This window comes from Erpetoichthys calabaricus, chromosome 8 (assembly GCF_900747795.2).
Source record: "Erpetoichthys calabaricus chromosome 8, fErpCal1.3, whole genome shotgun sequence".
NCBI classification, from domain to species: domain Eukaryota; kingdom Metazoa; phylum Chordata; class Cladistia; order Polypteriformes; family Polypteridae; genus Erpetoichthys; species Erpetoichthys calabaricus.
Genome location: NC_041401.2, coordinates 22,421,333 through 22,438,837, shown reverse-complemented (window position 1 = coordinate 22,438,837; position 17,505 = coordinate 22,421,333). Strand labels below are relative to the sequence as shown.

The 17,505-nt window shown below is 40.5% G+C and overlaps 1 protein-coding gene across 1 annotated transcript in view; it reads right to left on the bottom strand.

Moving 5' to 3' along the window:
• lrp2a (low density lipoprotein receptor-related protein 2a) overlaps positions 1 to 17,505 on the bottom strand; it is a 357,969-nt gene that overhangs the window by 327,131 nt on the left and 13,333 nt on the right.

The following is a 17,505-nucleotide window of genomic DNA, read 5'->3' as shown; positions in this document are numbered from 1 at the left end:
AACTACCATACCCATGATTTCTGCCATTTTGTTTCCCTACAAGGTTTATTTTTTGGATGGGGGGTTCTTGTCTTCTTAGAGAGTCAAGGCTGGAGGGAAGGGGAGAGGTCTGTCAAAAAACAGGGCCTGTTAAAGCCCATTCTGGCATTACTTGCATGATTTTAGGCTATACAAGAAATAAATTGTTGTTGTTACTTATTGACTTTTGCTGCACCAAAGAGCCTCTATGTCCGGTCACTATCCAAGGAGTGGATGTGGAGGTGGTGCACTGCTACAGCTACTTGGGGGTCCACATCAATAACAGGCTGGGCTGCTCTTAGAACACAGAGGGATTATATAAGGAAAGGTAGAGCAGGCTCTTTTTCCTTAGAAGATTCCATTTTTGTAATTTTGGAACTGACATCCTTCACATCTCCCACAACTCTGCAATGGTCAGCGTGATTTTCTACACTGTGGTTTACTGGGCTGGTAACATCACTTCAAGAGAGGCCCACCTAATCAACAAGCCAATTAAAAGGCAGACTTAGTTATGGGATGCACTCAGGACTCCCTGGAGGTCATAGCAAAGGAGAGAATGAAGACAAAACTGAGTGCCATTATGAACAATGCTGCACATCCTCTCCTTGACACACTAACACTGAGGACTTTCAGCAAACAAATTATTCAGCAGAAGTGTGTCAAGAAACACTATGGGGGGCTCATTTATACCAACAATTCATCTACATAATGCCTCACTGTTCCTGGGACAATTCTTTTAATCTTTAGCCAAGTCAGAAGTTTGTCTTTCTTTTTTTTTCATTCTGCTCTGTATTGGGGGGGTTGTTATTTATTGAAATCTTTTTTTTATTTTTTGATCTTCTGTAAAAAGCCATATTTCTCTCTGGGGAAACCTAAAGTGCCATCGATCTATGAGTGCTTTTAAATGTGCTATAATAACTCAGTTATTTACAGGAACCCATCCATTATCCAAACCACTGTATCCTAACTACAGGGTCACGGGGGTCTGCTGGAGCCAATCCCAGCCAACACAGGGTGCAAGGCAGGAAACAAACCCCGGGCAGGGCGCCAGCCCACCGCAGGGCACACAAACACACACGCATCCACTAGGGACAATTTAGGATCGCCAATGCACCTAACCTGCATGTCTTTGGACTGTGGGAGGAAACCCACGCAGACACGGGGAGAACATGCAAACTCCATGCAGGGAGGACCCGGGAAGCAAACCCAGGTGTCCTAACTGCTAGGAAGCAGCGTTACCCATTGCGCCACCGTGCCGCCCTTTACAAGAACCCAATTTCTAAAATGATAAGTATATCTTTACTATGGTTTAGAGGAACTGGGATAATGGTCTCTGAGAAACTGGGCTCACACACATAGATTTCTCCACAAGATCATATAAAGCCTTAACTGAGTGGCCATTAAGAATTTCATATGTGTTCTGATTGATGTGCTCCCATTGCTGTAAAGTGCTTACAATCAATCCTCTCACAAACGAACATACTGGTAAACACTTTTGCTTAGCTTTTATTCAATGACAAGCGACTGTCGCCAGCTGAAAACAGTTACTTTCAACTGTAATCAGCGCATTAACAAGACTCGGTTACAATCCACTCCATTTTCTTTAATAATGTCTGTCTTTTTCTACGGTGTGAACACACTATCAGAGTCCCGCATGCTCCGTTAGTTTTGAAAGTGCATGATGTTCTCGGGGCTCTAAATTTTTCACTTCACGGTCCCTTTAAGGAGTTTTCTGTCCGACATGTGCATGTCCAGTGCAGGTGAATGTCACCATCATTTGTGTCTTCGGGCATTTCAGAATGAACACGGTCACAGGGTCGTCTTAACGTATGGGCACAATGGGCACTGGCCGTGGGCCCCAGGGGCATAGGACCCCACGATGTTTCTGATGCCAATATATGTTTCTCTTCTGCTATCAAAAGAGGGTTCCCAGTGCACTACTTTGCCCGGGGAGGGCCTATGATGCTGTTAAGACAGCCCAGATTCTTTTGCAAACAATGCAAATGCCAGCATGGAGGGAGATCATTTTCTCATAAAAGTTGTGTTGTTAAATGAAAAAAGTGGTTTTGTTGACGCAGCTTTAGTGTTAACAATTAATTAATGGAAAGATCCTGTTGGTTTCCATTATGTGAATCAATTTCAAATTGCTTTCCTGTGTGTTTAAAGAAATTTGTGTTATAAATGTATGTGTACCAATTCTGTATTTAGTCATTTGTAAAAATGTATACTTGCATTTTACCTATGAACTTGTCAAAGCACTCTGTGCCTGAGTTCAGTGAAGAGCGCAATGCAAAATAAAGTGAACTAAAGGTGCCAGAGTGATTCTTCAGAGTGATGCCATAGGAGAGCCATAAGAGACCCAACTACATGATGGTTCCAGAAAGACCTTTCATTTATTTCCTTCATCTTTTAAAACTGCTGCAATAACCCCAAAACTGAAAAAGTCTGGTGCCAATCCGACCAATTTCAGTCATTTTCGTCCTGCTTCTAATCTACCCTTTATTTTCAAAATTCTTGAAAAAAATAGTGGCTATTCAACTTCATTCTCATTTATCTCAAAACAATCTGTATGAACAGTTCCAGTCTGGTTTTCACCCCCTCCATTGTACAGAAACGGCACTTATAAAAATTACTAATGACCCCTTTATGGCAGCTGAGTCTGGCTTAATCACTATTCTCATCCTTCTTGATCTGAGTGTGGCATTTGACACTCTTTGTCGCACTACACTTCTCAATAGATTATCTTCGATTGGCATTACCCACACTCCACTAGATTGGCTTAGATCCTATCTCTGAGGCCACACTCAGTTCATTCAGCTTAAAACTTTCTCATCCCAACCCACCGCTGTTACTTCAGGTGGGCTCTGTCCTGGGGCTCCTCCTCTTCATTATCTACTTCCTTCCCCTCAGCAGTATCTTTCGTAAATGCAGTGTATAGCATTAACTTCCACTGTTACGCTGATGACGCCCAGCTCTACCTCACTAGCAAACCTACTTTTTCCTTTCCACCCTTGTTACTTATTGGTGTGCATAACAGAAATCAAATCCTGGTTTTCTTCAAATTTTCTTAAATTAAATAACAAGTGACAAAACTGATTGGTACGAAATCAATATTATCCAAAACTGATCATTTTTTCTTTGTTATTGATAATTCCTCTGTCTCTCCTTCCCCACAGGTTAAGAGTCTGAGGGTCGTCCTTGACAGTACTTTATCTTTTCAGTCCCACATCGATAACATCTCCCGGTCTACATATTTCCACCTGCGTAACATTAATCGTATTCACCCCTTCCTCACTCCTCTTTCATAGCCGTGTCACTTCTTGTCTGGATTATTGCAGTTCCCTTTTCTTTGGTCTTTCTTGCAAATCTCTTTATGAGCTTCAACTGGTCCAGAATTCATCTGCCCGCACCATTACTAGAACCTCCTCTACTCGCCATATCACACCCGTCTTGCTGCAGCTTCACTGGCTTCTAGTTAAGTTCCGCTTTGACTTCAAAATTCTCCTACTAACAATTAAGGCTCTCCACAACCTCGCCCCTCCATATCTGTCTGACTTCCTCCATGTTGCCATTCCCTCCCGCACCCTTAGATCCTCTTCCTCCATCCACTTGACTGTCCCCCTCGCCCATCTTACCACCATGTCAGTTGCTCTGCTCCCCAGCTTTGGAACTCATTACCATAGGAGCTTAGAAACATTGATTCATTCTCACTTTTCAGATTTAAACTTAAATCTAATCTGTTTAAGACTGCTTTTTCTCTTTTGATTATAATTGCTCTGCCTGATTTTTGTATTTTTTACTTTAGTTTATAAGGTGTGTTTTATCTAGTGTTCGGTGTCCTTGAGTGTTTAGAAAGATGCCTAAGAATAAATTAAATGTATTATTATTATTATTACAGTAAAACCTTGGATTGCAAGTAACTTGGTCTGCGAGTGTTTTGCAAGACGAGCAAAAATGTTTAATAAATTTTAACTTGATAAACGAGTGAGGTCTTGCAATACAAGTAGTACGTATACACTTTGTCTACCGAGCATCACGTGATCACAACTGAGCCAATGATTCTTCTCTGTTGCTGTAGGATTGTGGGTAATTGTATCCCATGCTTGGCTTCAGTTGGTGTGTATGCGTAAAGCATTTTTTTATTTTGTGTGTGAGTGATGAATCTGTTTAATAACAATGCAATGTCACATTTCTGCGCAATCCTCAAAAGGAGGCAAAAGCAACTGTCATTGGATAAGTTCCTTGTTAAAGCTGCAAAAAATGAAAAAGATTCAAGTGAGCCAACAGATAGCAGGGATTCCGTTAGTTAGAGTGAAAGTCATCCTACACAATAACCTTCCTCCTCCTCCTCCTCCTCTCCTCTGTCTCATCTCCCTCACACCAGCCACGATTCTTTTCAAAGGTAAAATACAGATTAATTTGTTTTATGTATTTTTACTTTCTATTTTGTATTAATCATTTTTATATGAATATTTTTGGGTTGTGGAACAAATCATCTGAGTTTCCATTATTTCTTATGGGGAATTTAACTCTGATATATGTACGAGTGCTTTGGATTACAAGCACGTTTTCAGAACGAATTAGGCACCACTGTATTATTATTAATATTATTTAGATCCATAACAGGCTCCATACAGTAAATAACCATGAACAGATGACAATAGATTGCTGGAATACCAATGGCTCCTGATTTTTAAAAGGACTCTTGCTGCATACAATCACACAGGCTAAGTCCACGTGTTTGTAATCAGTTAATGTCCTTCCTGGATGTCTACCATACTGTACATTCAAATATTTCAACTTTTTCTACATATTAGGAAGTTTTTCAAAATTCGAAGAACCAACCTCATTTGCAAAGAACCCATCCTAGAATAAAAAGATGATTTCTCAAGCACTGCGGTGGGTTGGCACCCTGCCCGGGATTGGTTCCTGCCCTGTGTTGGCTGGGATTGGCTCCAGCAGACCCCCGTGACCCTGTGTTCGGATTCAGCGGGTTGGAAAATGGATGGATTGATGGATTTCTCAAGCAATGGCTCTATGAGGGACCATACAACCCAATAAAGAACCATAAAGTGCCGTTGCAGAACAGATATTTTTAAGGGTGTACCTGGAGAGAAACTTGTATGGAAGTCCTTTACACATTTCATATATCTGTGTGAGTAAAATACATTAAACGGAAGTTCATTCCCTTACAGTCACTCTTTTTGTCTGACCTTTGCTATTCCAATATGGACCCTTTGAAAACAGCAAAGTAAGAGAAAGAAAAAAATGAATGGTAACATAAGAAGTTTCACAAACAAGAAGACGCCCTTCACTCCATCAAGTTCATTTGGTGGGCTAATCCTGACGTCGCCCCAGTATCCCACCAACATACCCTTTGAAATTATCAAGGTTTCTGCTTCCACTAATAATTTAAGGAAGGCATATGTATGTTCCTTATGCTTTGTGGCTGTTTGGGCCATACAGACCACCATCCTGCACAAGATCTTACAAGGGAAGGGTAGCTGAGCAAACTCAGCAATGAATAAGTTAATAGTTAATAATATATAATAGTTAAGTAAGGGAGAAATGATAAATTAGACTTTCTCTCTCTGTTTGCATCGAATTATCAGGGTCCCCATCTTAGCCTCTACTTGAACATTTCTCTCCTAATCTCCATGCTGAAAAGGCTCCTCCTGCTCCTTTCATGAATACCATGAAGGGGTTCTGCATCTGTCCATGAATATTCACAAATAAAATAAGGCCCACGATATGGAGTGCCCAGTTAGTCTATGTTACCATTTCATATGTAAATGAAACCAACTTGAATGCACTCCATTGCCAAACAAGTGACTTTGGCTCTATACGTGGAATGAAAGAGGAATGCCCGGTTTTATTCATCATATTAAACCCAACGCACATGCATGGGTCTCACGTTAGCTATTAAAAAGCGGCAAGAACAAAGGTGTATTGGAATGAATTGCTTCGAGACTGACAACGTTCTTCACAGCGCTCCATACTGGGGAAAACAACCGAACTGGGTGCCTTTATGACGTCGCTTTCGGCTTTGTGTTTCAGGGGACACACACCCGCCAGCCTTTGCCCATTTTGAAGAGCATGGTAAACTATTCAAAGCTGTGTGACTTTTTTTTCCTCCCTCATCTTTCATCTACTGATTCTCTTAAGGGCTGCAACTGAAAATTGGCTTCTGAAAGTAAATCAAACCAAACTGTACCCTGTTCAGCTTAACTGGAAATGAAATACTCTGTATAATATGTACGTATGTATAAATAGTTAGAAAGACACGATCTAATATGTACATGCATACATATAAAAAAAAAACCTCTGTCAAAATGAATCTGTGTAAAATGAATTAATAACCCGCGCATGTCTTTAAAATATTTACCCTGAAAAGACAAAACACTTGCATTAGGGTGCATGCCAGGCATTGCCTCAAGGGCTCTTTTAATTTTGCCCCCAAAAAACAGCCCCTACTCAGCAAACCAAGCCTTTGCCAATGTTGAAAATTTGAACTGAAAAGGAGCTTGGAAATCCCTTGTGTGTTTTCAGTGAACCCTCAGCCCCCCACACATCTCATTTTTTTTCCAAGTGGTTGCCAAAATGAAACACACAAAGCTCTCGCTGGTGGATAAAATATCATCTACTGCAATGTCATTTATTCAAAATATGGTTCTGTTTAGCATAGTGTATAGACATAAATACATTTGTAAGTTGTATAACCTTATTAAATACTGTGGTAAATTACTTGTAAGCTGTATTTACTATGTGCGGTGGGCACCACTTTGTTACAGTGTTCACCACTGCTACTGTGGTGTCCTGAAGTTCAAATCTTTGTCTGTACAGCATGTCGCCCTGTCTAAGTAGGTTTACTTCCTACGTCTACATAGACACACATCTTAGGCTCCTTGGAACCTCCAAACTGGCCTATTGTGCCCTTGCAATGGACTGGCATACTGTTCAGGATGGTTTCCCTCTTTGTGCTTGATGCTGCTGCTGGGACAGGCACTGGTCTTCCATGACGCTGATATTGCTATGGAAGTGAGAAAATCGAGGAATGTATATAAGGAGACCTTTCTGTTTTAGATGATACCAGATGGATGTGCATAAAATCAATGGAGGGCATTCTCTTAAACTGATTGGCAATTCAGAATGAGCTCAGGGTGCTTGAATGATTGTTGGTGTGCGACTGAGTGGCTCCAAGATGGATTGATGTTCTGTTCAGGGTGTTTTATGGCCTAGAAACATTGCTGTTTTGAAAATGAAAATTAGGAAACAGAGGAATGGCCAGATTCTACTAAATAGAAACTGGAGTCACATGGAAATCTAACAAAGATACAAGAAGGCAGACAGCGATACTTAGAGCGTGAGACTTGAGCCCACAATATCTAATTTGTACAGCTGCAGTGCCACCATGCTTGTCACATTTTGAAATAGTGTCCTGCAATTTACCATATATATATAAATATATACACACATATATATACGCTATGAGTCCCCAGCGGCTCCGCCCATGTAGTAGTGAAACAGGACAAACTTTAAAAATCAAAAAAAAAAAATTTAATTCTGGCCAAGCAGAAGGTGGGTAAACTCCAGCGTCAAACATTGGCACTGTATCTGATCGTGTTTATCTGTGACAGGAGAGTGTCCCCTGCGTGGGGAGAAAAGCACAAAGCCATGGTATCTTTGGCAATCAGCAGCTACCCTCTAAAACACACGTAGCTCTGATCTCTCTCTCAAAAATGTCAAACGTTACTCCCTAACAATCTGTAGATGATAATGTCTGCTGAACAAACAGGTGTCGCTAGCTAAGCGGGGGCGAGGTACGCTCCAACACGTGGCGAGAGGTAGACTAACTCGAACAGAGGCTGACACCTGAGTGAGGAGGGAACCACCCCCCTCCCCTCGGCCTGCAGCCGCTCTCTCAGATTCGCACAAATAAATCATTACCACATGTAAACTATGATACTTAGTGCAATGAGAGAAGTTTCAAAATCAACTGGAATGTTCTAGAAAATTATAGGAAAAAAAACGATAAGTAGTTCTCTCATAAAAAGCGGACAGACATACAAACAAACAGACATTGGATTATATATATATATATATATATATATAGTTACTGTACCACATATCTATGATCTGCTTCTCACAACGTGGCATAGCGGATGTTTGCCAACTGGCCAACCAACAACAAGTATTACTTGGTAGGTAACCACCTAAATAATAACCAGATTGCAATTCAGATTTTAAAAAAAAATCTATCTATCTATATATATATATATATATATATATATATATATATATATATATATATATATATATATATATATTAAATATACATTATATGTATACATATATATTTTAAATATTATATATCAATAATATATCTATTAAGGTCTCTGGTGATAGTAATTACCTGCCGCACCAAGGGTTGGCACTGTGTTCAAATGCCTTCTGTCTTCCTCCCTGATTGACGACCAGCCTGCCACTGACATCACTTCCCTTATCTGCCCTCCTGGACCCGCCCCTTCCTCCCTGGAACCCATATGACTGCAAGTTCAGCCATTTTCAGGCAGTTTAATTCTGGGCTCCTCTCTGAAAAGATGTCATCCACAACTCGTTGCATGTTTTTCACTGCAATTTTCTTTCAGTTATACAGTATGGGCTCACCAGGGTGGGTGACATTGTTTTGTCTCCTCTTTATAATATATATATATATATATATATACAGAGGCTGATAATGAAAAAAAATATATAATCACAATTTTAATACATACATTGTGAAACCTACTTAGTTCCATTTAAGGATATGGGGGACCAATGTGTATCCCAAGAAACTTCACATACTATGCAGGAGCCAGCCATGGACAGTGTGCCAGTCTGTCAAAGGGCACGGTCCCTCACATCAGGCCAATTTAGAGTCATCAATTAACCTAAAATACACGTCTTTGAAGAAGATGTAAAGGAAAATCCCCACAAACATATGAAGACTCTACAGAGACCAAGAAACTGCCCACACTATGATGTTTGTGTTTAAAAATGCAGACATTTGTGTACATTTTCGCCTTTCATCCACACTACCTTGGCATTTTTAACCCTGAGAATAGAGATTTTTGTAAATGCCCTCCTGAGCCATATACTGCCGAAAACGCAGCATGAGCTTTGTAATGTGGATGGGCATAAAGGCAGTTTTTCAAAAACACAGACTCTAATCGCACTCTGATTGGTTTGTGCTTATCATGTGGCCCTTACCTGATTGGACCCTGCTCTTTACAACATCTCATTCCTTTACTGGTCACCTTTACAGAAGAATGCTGTATATTCAAACACAGCAGACGTACAGAAGTTGCTTCCTATTGCGATTGTTGTGTTGCACAATTGTATGCATCTAAATTGTATTTTGCAGTTTGAATGCTGCATACATGTGCAAAAGGAAAATAATTTACCGGTTGCTACAGCTTTGTGGTTAAACTATCCCTTTAAGCATTTTTCCATCAACATGTGCTTGCCCAGTATAGGCGAACGTCTCCATTACATGCGTTTTCAGTCATTTTAGTGTGGATGGAGGTATTTTTTTTAAATGATGTGAAAATGTGAGCATGGATGGAGATTGTTACTGATTAAAAATGTCATTTTTAAATGAAAATGTAGTAGTGAGGATGTAGTCCAATGATACACAAATCACTTTGAGGATAAAATACCTGTTCAATTAATGCAACATAATTATTCATTTTTACATCAAGTGATCATTTTGGTCTTGTTTTGCAGAAATGTCCTGTTTTATTGTTAAGTGGCTCAAGACTGAACTATGTGGGTCTAAAACGATGCTGCTTTCATAGTGGGAGGCATGGCTGTCCAATTTCTCTGTGGAGTGCTGTTTCCTGACTCTTCCATTTCTCTCTTTGGCTGTGGCTTTTTAAGAGAAACCTGAACCTCATTATCTGCAGGTCACGTATTCAGTGCCACTATTTGCTTTGCTTTCTGGGCCCCTCATCAGGACAGTAGTCCTCCCTTTTTCATTCCTGGATTTCTTATAGTTGCACACGACAATGAAAGAACGACAAGTGCACAATCACCTTGTTAGCTTTTCCCGATGGGGTGCCTTTTCAGATTTCCTCCATTGTTTGTTTTCCTTTATCTTATCTGTTCCCCCAGCCTTTCAGGTCTGACAAATGTCTTCTTTTCTGCAATGGTGTTTGCATGTGGAGTCGCATTTCTCATTGTCTATTTCTTATCCCCCCAGGTGTACAGTAAGCCCCCCTACGCTCCAGTGTCTCTTCTACATTGATAAGGGCAGACCTGTTGTCTACTCAATGGTAGCTGGGTGTTTTTTTTTCTGTAAGCAGGGAAGCAAGAAATCCTGGAGGGCTTTACAACTTTCTGAGAAGTTACACTAATATGATGGCTCAGTTACTGAAAGTGATTACTAGAAATTCCAATGACTGGAGACCCCTAGTCACAACAACAGCAAGACCTGTCCATGCTAAACTGTTCTGCATCACCACAACTTTGTGAAGTGTCCTTCAATGAACACATTCTCAGAGGGCTTGAACATATTTACAGTTGCAATGTATTAGGGGAATATTGCTAAACCAAAAACATTGCTATGTAATGAATAAAACAAAAACATTGTGAATTTCCCCTTGGGATTAATAAAGTATCTATCTATCTATCTATCTATCTATCTATCTATCTATCTATCTATCTATCTATCTATCTATCTATCTGTCTAATAAACATAAATGCACAATTTACATTACCCACACAGTACAAAATATATATATACAGTACATAAAAATATATATACATATTTATATATACTTATATATAAAGTCTATAGTATCTATCTATCTATCTATCTATCTATCTATCTATCTATCTATCTTGGCTTCAACTGTACTAACTCAGAGTGATGTACTGTGTGTGTTTGAACAACGCATAAGCCACTGCAAAAGTGTTGCATTGTGGTTACTGTATAATTTTTAAAAAGCCTTTACTTTTTGATTTACCCTTGTACAAGTATATATTATACTGTAGATAAGCTGTCAGGTGGGGTGTGGACAGCAGTCGTCTCTTTTGTCTTGGCCATTTTGTACTTCCACCTGTCAGAAAGACAGATACAAACCCTGGATGGAACACCAGGCCACTTACACATTTAAGCTAACCTGTTAATCCATCTGTGAATTTTCTCAACCCACCAACCCAGTGTAGGGTCACAGCTCCCTGAAAACTTCCAATGGATAAATGTAGTCAGAAAATGGATGAATAAAGGAGTGAGAGGGTAGAGAGGGTGCCTGGCAGTGGACTGGGATCCCATTCACAACTGTTTAATATTATGATGCCAAATGCTTAAACTTTGCACAAACATATTACAGGCACTATAGATAGATAGATAGATAGATAGATAGATAGATAGATAGATAGATAGATAGATAGATAGATAGATAGATAGATAGATAGATAGATAGATAGATAGATAGATAGATAGATAGATAGATAGATAGATAGATAGATAGATAGATAGATAGATAGATAGATAGATAGATATTATTGCGCAAATAGCCAGAACTTGTTTGCCTACGTTTTTAAATTACACAAGAGTTGTGTAACCAGTTTTAGAATACTACAAAAAAAAACAGTTGCCATAATTTAACAAAAAATTGAATGTCTATTAACTTTATTAAAAGAAGGCCTAATGGCGGCTGGGTGCTTTTCCTAGAATGGCAGGTCAAGGTCTGCCGCTGTCGTAAGGTGATGCAGTTAACAGGCTCACAGATTACTTTAGCTTACTTAATTACTAGCCCTAAATAATTAACCAGAGTAAGTAAAAAAAAATTAACCATTCTTGATGGCTGACATGGCGGCACAGAGGTTGGTGCTGCTGCCTCCCCACTCCCGAGTCCCCGTTCAATACCAGTCTGGAGTCTGCATGTTCTTCTTGTATCCCCAGACATTCTGGTGTCCTCCCATATCCCAAAGGCTTCCACCTTGAGCTGACCGGCTACTCTAAGCTGAAGGTCTATAAAGGTCATGCTCTGTTCTGGATTATATTCTTGGAACCAGTACAGCAAAAATAGGCATCAGCCACCCTACAGCTCCATACAAGAGAGAATGAATTTGGAAAATAAATAAATTCCAAAGAACCAGCTGTCCAGTTCAGGGTTGGCTACCCTTGTGTGCTACCCTACCAGGACAGGCTCTTATTTATTGTGATCCTAAAATGAGATTGGGCTGGTTTAGTTATGAGATAGTTGACCTAATGAATGAAAATATTCAGGTCATCATGACTGCTTTTAACTTGTACACAATGAAGGTCTCTTTGCCCTCAGGCAGGAATTCAACAGACGTCCAGTCCGGGATCCTCCCACAAACACCCTCATCGGACTGGAAGAACTGGTTCTTACCCTCAGTGCTTACTCTTTTGAAAACAACTGTTTTCACCAGTTCAATGGTTACTAGAATGGGACACAGCTATGCCAATATCTTCATTGGCTCTATTGTACCAGATCTGTATTGTGATTGTGTTGGCACCATCTTGCTCCAGATGCCAGCTACAAGAATTCACTGATGATTTTGCTCATTTCCATCCATCTCTCAGTTTTACAATGGACATTTCTACCACAGCGCTACCATTTTTAGATATCAGTCTTTCTATTAGCTCTCCAGGACTTCAAACTTCTGTCCATTACAATCTGACTGACCTTCCATTTCTGACATACTAAAAACTCGCTACCTCCTTCTCAGTTCCTCAGACTCTGCCTCCTCTGCAGTGATGAGATTAACTTCTGCAATGAAGTACTCAGAATGAGGAGTTTCTTCGTTGATAGATGGTACCCTTGTCCTATTGTGGATGGGACCTTCATTTAAGCCAGAAGTTGACCTTATGACATCCACTTTGCAATAATGAAACCTGAATCCTGCAGATCTTCCTATTCCACCCTAACACTTTATCTTTCCCATAGATCATTAAATAAAAGTCCCCATTTTGCAGACTGATCCTTCCACGGGAGCTTTTTTTCCTAACACGGAGTGGTGGCTCTGAGGCTAGGGATCTGCACTGGCAATCGGAAGGTTGCTGGTTCGAATCCCGTAAATGCCAAAAGAGACTCTGCTCTGTTGGGCCCTTGAGTAAGACTCTTAACCTGCTATTGCTGAGCGCTTTGACTAGTGAAGAAAAGCGCTACATAAATGCAAAGAATTTTAACACTCCCTTCATCTGCTTCTGTCGACCACATAACCTATGCAAACTTCTCTCTGCAGCTCATTTCACAGAGGTGAGCCATATTCCCCATCAGGCACTTTGAGGTGTTACAGGATCAACTGTGTCACTTGCAAATATGTCACCAACAATATACCCTTGTATCTGGTCCCACTAGTAAATTCAGTATTAAACAATGGGCCTCTTGCCAGTCTACAAATCTTATTTAGGAAGTGTCCAGCCATTTACATTGGTGAAACAGGGCAACGGCTAGCAGACCATTTCAGGGAGCACATTCAAGCCGTTAAAAATCAAAGAGCTTACAAAGCTGGCTGTAGAGCACTTCACATTCCTTGATCAGAGCCACACTGATCTCCCTGTTTTTGTTCTTTCACAGGGCTTCAAAGACAGAAAAGGCTCAGCTCATTCTCATGCTCAGTCTAGAGTCACATACTGTATTTTCAGAAAGTGTTTGATAAGGTGCCACACGAGAGGTTGGGCATCAAACTAAAAGAAGTGGGAGTTTAGGGTGTGGTGTGTAGATGGGTACAGAATTGGCTCAGACACAGGAAGCAGAGGATGAAAGTGTGAGGATCCTTATCAGAATTGACTGACGTTAAGAGTGGTGACCAGCAGGGTGCAGGGCTGGGGTTGCTGCTATTTTTAATGCATAGAAATGATTTGGATAGGAATATAAGGAACAAGCTGGTAAAGACTGCAGATGATACCAAGATAGGTGGATTGGCAGATAATCTCAAATCCATTGAATCATTACAGATGGACCTGGACAGCATAAAGGCTTGGACAGATTTGTGCCAGATGAAATTTAATGGAAGTAAATGTAAAGTATTACATGTAGAAAGTAAAAATGTTAGAGCTGAATATGCAATGGGAGGTCTGAAAATCAAGAGTCTACCTTATAAGAAGGATTTAAGAGTCGTAGTGGACTCAACACTATCAACTTCCCAACAGTGTTCAGAAGCCATTAAGAAGGCTAACAGAATGTCAGGTTATATAGCGCCTTGATGTGTGGAGTACAAGTCACAGGAGGTTCTGCTCAAGCTTTATAACACACCGGTGAGGCCTCATCTGGAGTCCTGTGTGCAGTTTTGGTCTCCAGGCTACAAAAAGGACAAAGCAGCACTAGAAAAAGTCCAGAGAAGAGCAACTAAGCTGATTCAGGGCTACAGGGGATGAGTTGTGAGGAAAGATTTAAAGAGCTGAGCCTTTACAGTTTAAACAAAAGAAGATGAAGAGGAGACCTGACTGAGGTGTTTAAAATTATGAAGGGAATTAGTCCATTGGATCAAGACGGTGACTTTAAAATGAGTTCATCAAGAACACAGGGACACAGCTGGAAACTTGTTAAGGGGAAATTTCGCTTAAACATTAAGAAGTTTTACTTTACACAGAGAGCCACAGACACATGGAATAAGTGACCAAGTAGTGTGGTAGACAGTTGAACAAACTTGTAAAACTTGACTTGAAGTTATTTGTTGATAGGATTGGTGAGCTTTGTTGGGCTGAATGGTTTGTGCTCGTCCAGATTGTTCTGATGTTCTAACTTCTCCAAGTCTTAATAATCAACTAACTTGTTTAACGTCTCCCTTCATCTTCTCTAATGGCAGCTTTCTCTCAATCACTCTCACCTTTTCTCCTTTTACCTGCCCTGGCTTTGTTCCTTTCTTCCCCTCCTCTATTTCTTACTCACCAAATGAAAGCTCTACAGCCAAAACATTGTGTCTTGAACCTTCTTTCCTTTTCAATGTGGAGATATCATTTTTTTTTCTTTGCAGATGCATACTGACAATATAAGTGCCCTGCACAGTTCAGCCAACATCACATTTACTTTTGGATACCCATCCATCCATATCTTGAACCCAACAAACTCAATTAAGATGCTCTGCTGCTAATCACTCACGGCACACAAGATGCCAGTCTTTAGGAAGGCACACCTATAGACCAATCCATATGACCATCCATTCATTACAGAGCCTGTTTGATCGAGGTTAGCACCCTGGCAGCAAGAGTCTGCTCCAGCAGCACTGGGCGCAAGGCAAGAACCACCCCTGAAAGGGACACCTCTTACACTCCTCGTGTCATCCATTAACTAAACCTGCGTGTGTGTGATGATCCAGGTGCCAACATCCTTGGCATTACCAGTTTCCTGGGACAAAGCCATGAAAAGAGGTAGGACTAGGACAACAAGGACAAAAACAACAAATAGGGCAAAGTGCATTTACTTACAATCGTCCAAGCTTTGTGTGCAAAAAGTGCAGTGCAGTTTAAAATTTTTTGTCATTAAATAATTCATTAAAACAGTGCATTAATGAAGATAAAAAAGAAAAAAATAAATCCAATTAATATGTTTTAAAACCAGATGTAAAAATCAAAGCCAGAGTCGTTATTCCCCAGATCTCGCCTCTCATCTCCAGTGCCTCACTCTACCGTCTCATCTGCTCTTCCTCCAGGGTCTTCTCAGCAAAGCCGAGATGCCAGCCAGTGTGGCCCCCTCCTCAACTCTCGTCCTAGCCACCTCAGCCAGTCACCACAGGGACCCCCAGAGTTGGTCTCCATCATCCTGCCACCTACCTTAGGTCCTGCAGGACCCCTTGAGCCACTTGGTCACTCTTGCTTCCTCTATGGCTCAGCTGGAGTGAGACCCACCCCTGGAGGGCCACAGTGTTGTGCATGAACTAGTTCAAAAGAGCACGTTCGTTGAACAAGCTCATTTTTCTAAGAACGGTGAAGTTAACGAAATGCATTTAAAAGTGAAGAACTTGAACGTTAGCGAGTTCAGTTTTAGGTGACATTCTGATTCTGGTTTAGGTCCACATTAAACGTTTTACTTACCCTGTAATGTAGGGGTGGAACCAAATCTGAATACGGTATTAGGATAAGCACAAATAGTGGATTTTTACAAATATTTATTTCATACAAATTTTTTGCCATTTATTTGTATTCGGGAAAAGATAATGTCAAATCAAATAGGCACTGTCTGCGTCTGCAAGCTTGTGCTTAAGCTGCACCTCCGATGACACGAGCACGCGGTGAAGATCTGCTTTCGCTTTTAGGAAAAGGTTGAACTTCTCAAGGCCACTTTATAATTTTCCCCATTGGACATGCAATATGTGACGTGAATTTTTGCCCGGCATTGTAATCGGTTAGTTCACCTACACATTGGTTCACAGTCACCATTTGTGTCACAGAGCGGTAATTTATATGTATACTTGCATCTATTTAATTTCTTTTTTGACCGGGAGGATATTAGCATATATGGTTATACGTGTTGGTTGCTGGGTATAACTCAATAAAGTGTATTTAAATAAAAAGACTCTTCATAATTATTGCATTTTATTCAAGAACACTGTAATGACCTAATATAAGGCATGTAAAATTGAAAAAAGTAAAGTCATGGGTCATTTATTCTCACTCTCCTTAAAAAATACAAAATGAACTGAACATGAACTAGTTCAAAACTGAAATGGTGAACTATGAACTTGAATGTATTTGTTTTAATCTGTGTGAGCTGAACTTTGAGTGAGTTCTTGTGAGGTGTGAACGTGCACAACACTGGAGGGCTGTTGCTCTCATTCCTTTGCGGGGTCAATTGACCACCTCATCTCCTATCCTCCTCGCTGAGATGATCACTTGATTCTACTATTTCATTCTTGTCTCTGGTTTTTCTTCATTTCCTTTCTCTACACAGATCAACCCCTTTTATCCTACTGAGTGTAGGTGCTTTCCTTAGCATCCTTTGGAACATCAATAATGAATGGCTGTCCTGACTGAACCCATACGTGAATGAGGAATCAGCCAATTTCCTCATCAGATATCCCACAGCTGCATAGCTTTCTGCCCACTCACACCCACATGCACAATGTGTGAGCCACGCTATTTTTAAAAACTTTATACCACCATGGACACCTGATACGCTACATCACAGCCTGTCCTTATGATATGGTAGTAAAACCAGAGGATCCAGGAAGAAAAACCCACACAGATACAAATAGGTGCAAACTTAACATGGAGGGTGACCAGGACAGGACTGGATTCAGGCCGCTGGAGCTGTGAGACCACTGTGCTGCCCTCAGTCAATAATATCCATCATCTGGACTCAGTTTGCTCAATTTAGAGTTGCAGTAGGCAACAGCACTGGCCATAAGCCTCAACTCTGAGTGGGTCACCAGTGATGTTCAAGGGACACTCATATAGTATGTGGCCAGTTTAGAGTCACCAATTAAACTAACACACACTTGTCTTTGGCATGTAGGAGGAAGAGATACAGAGCA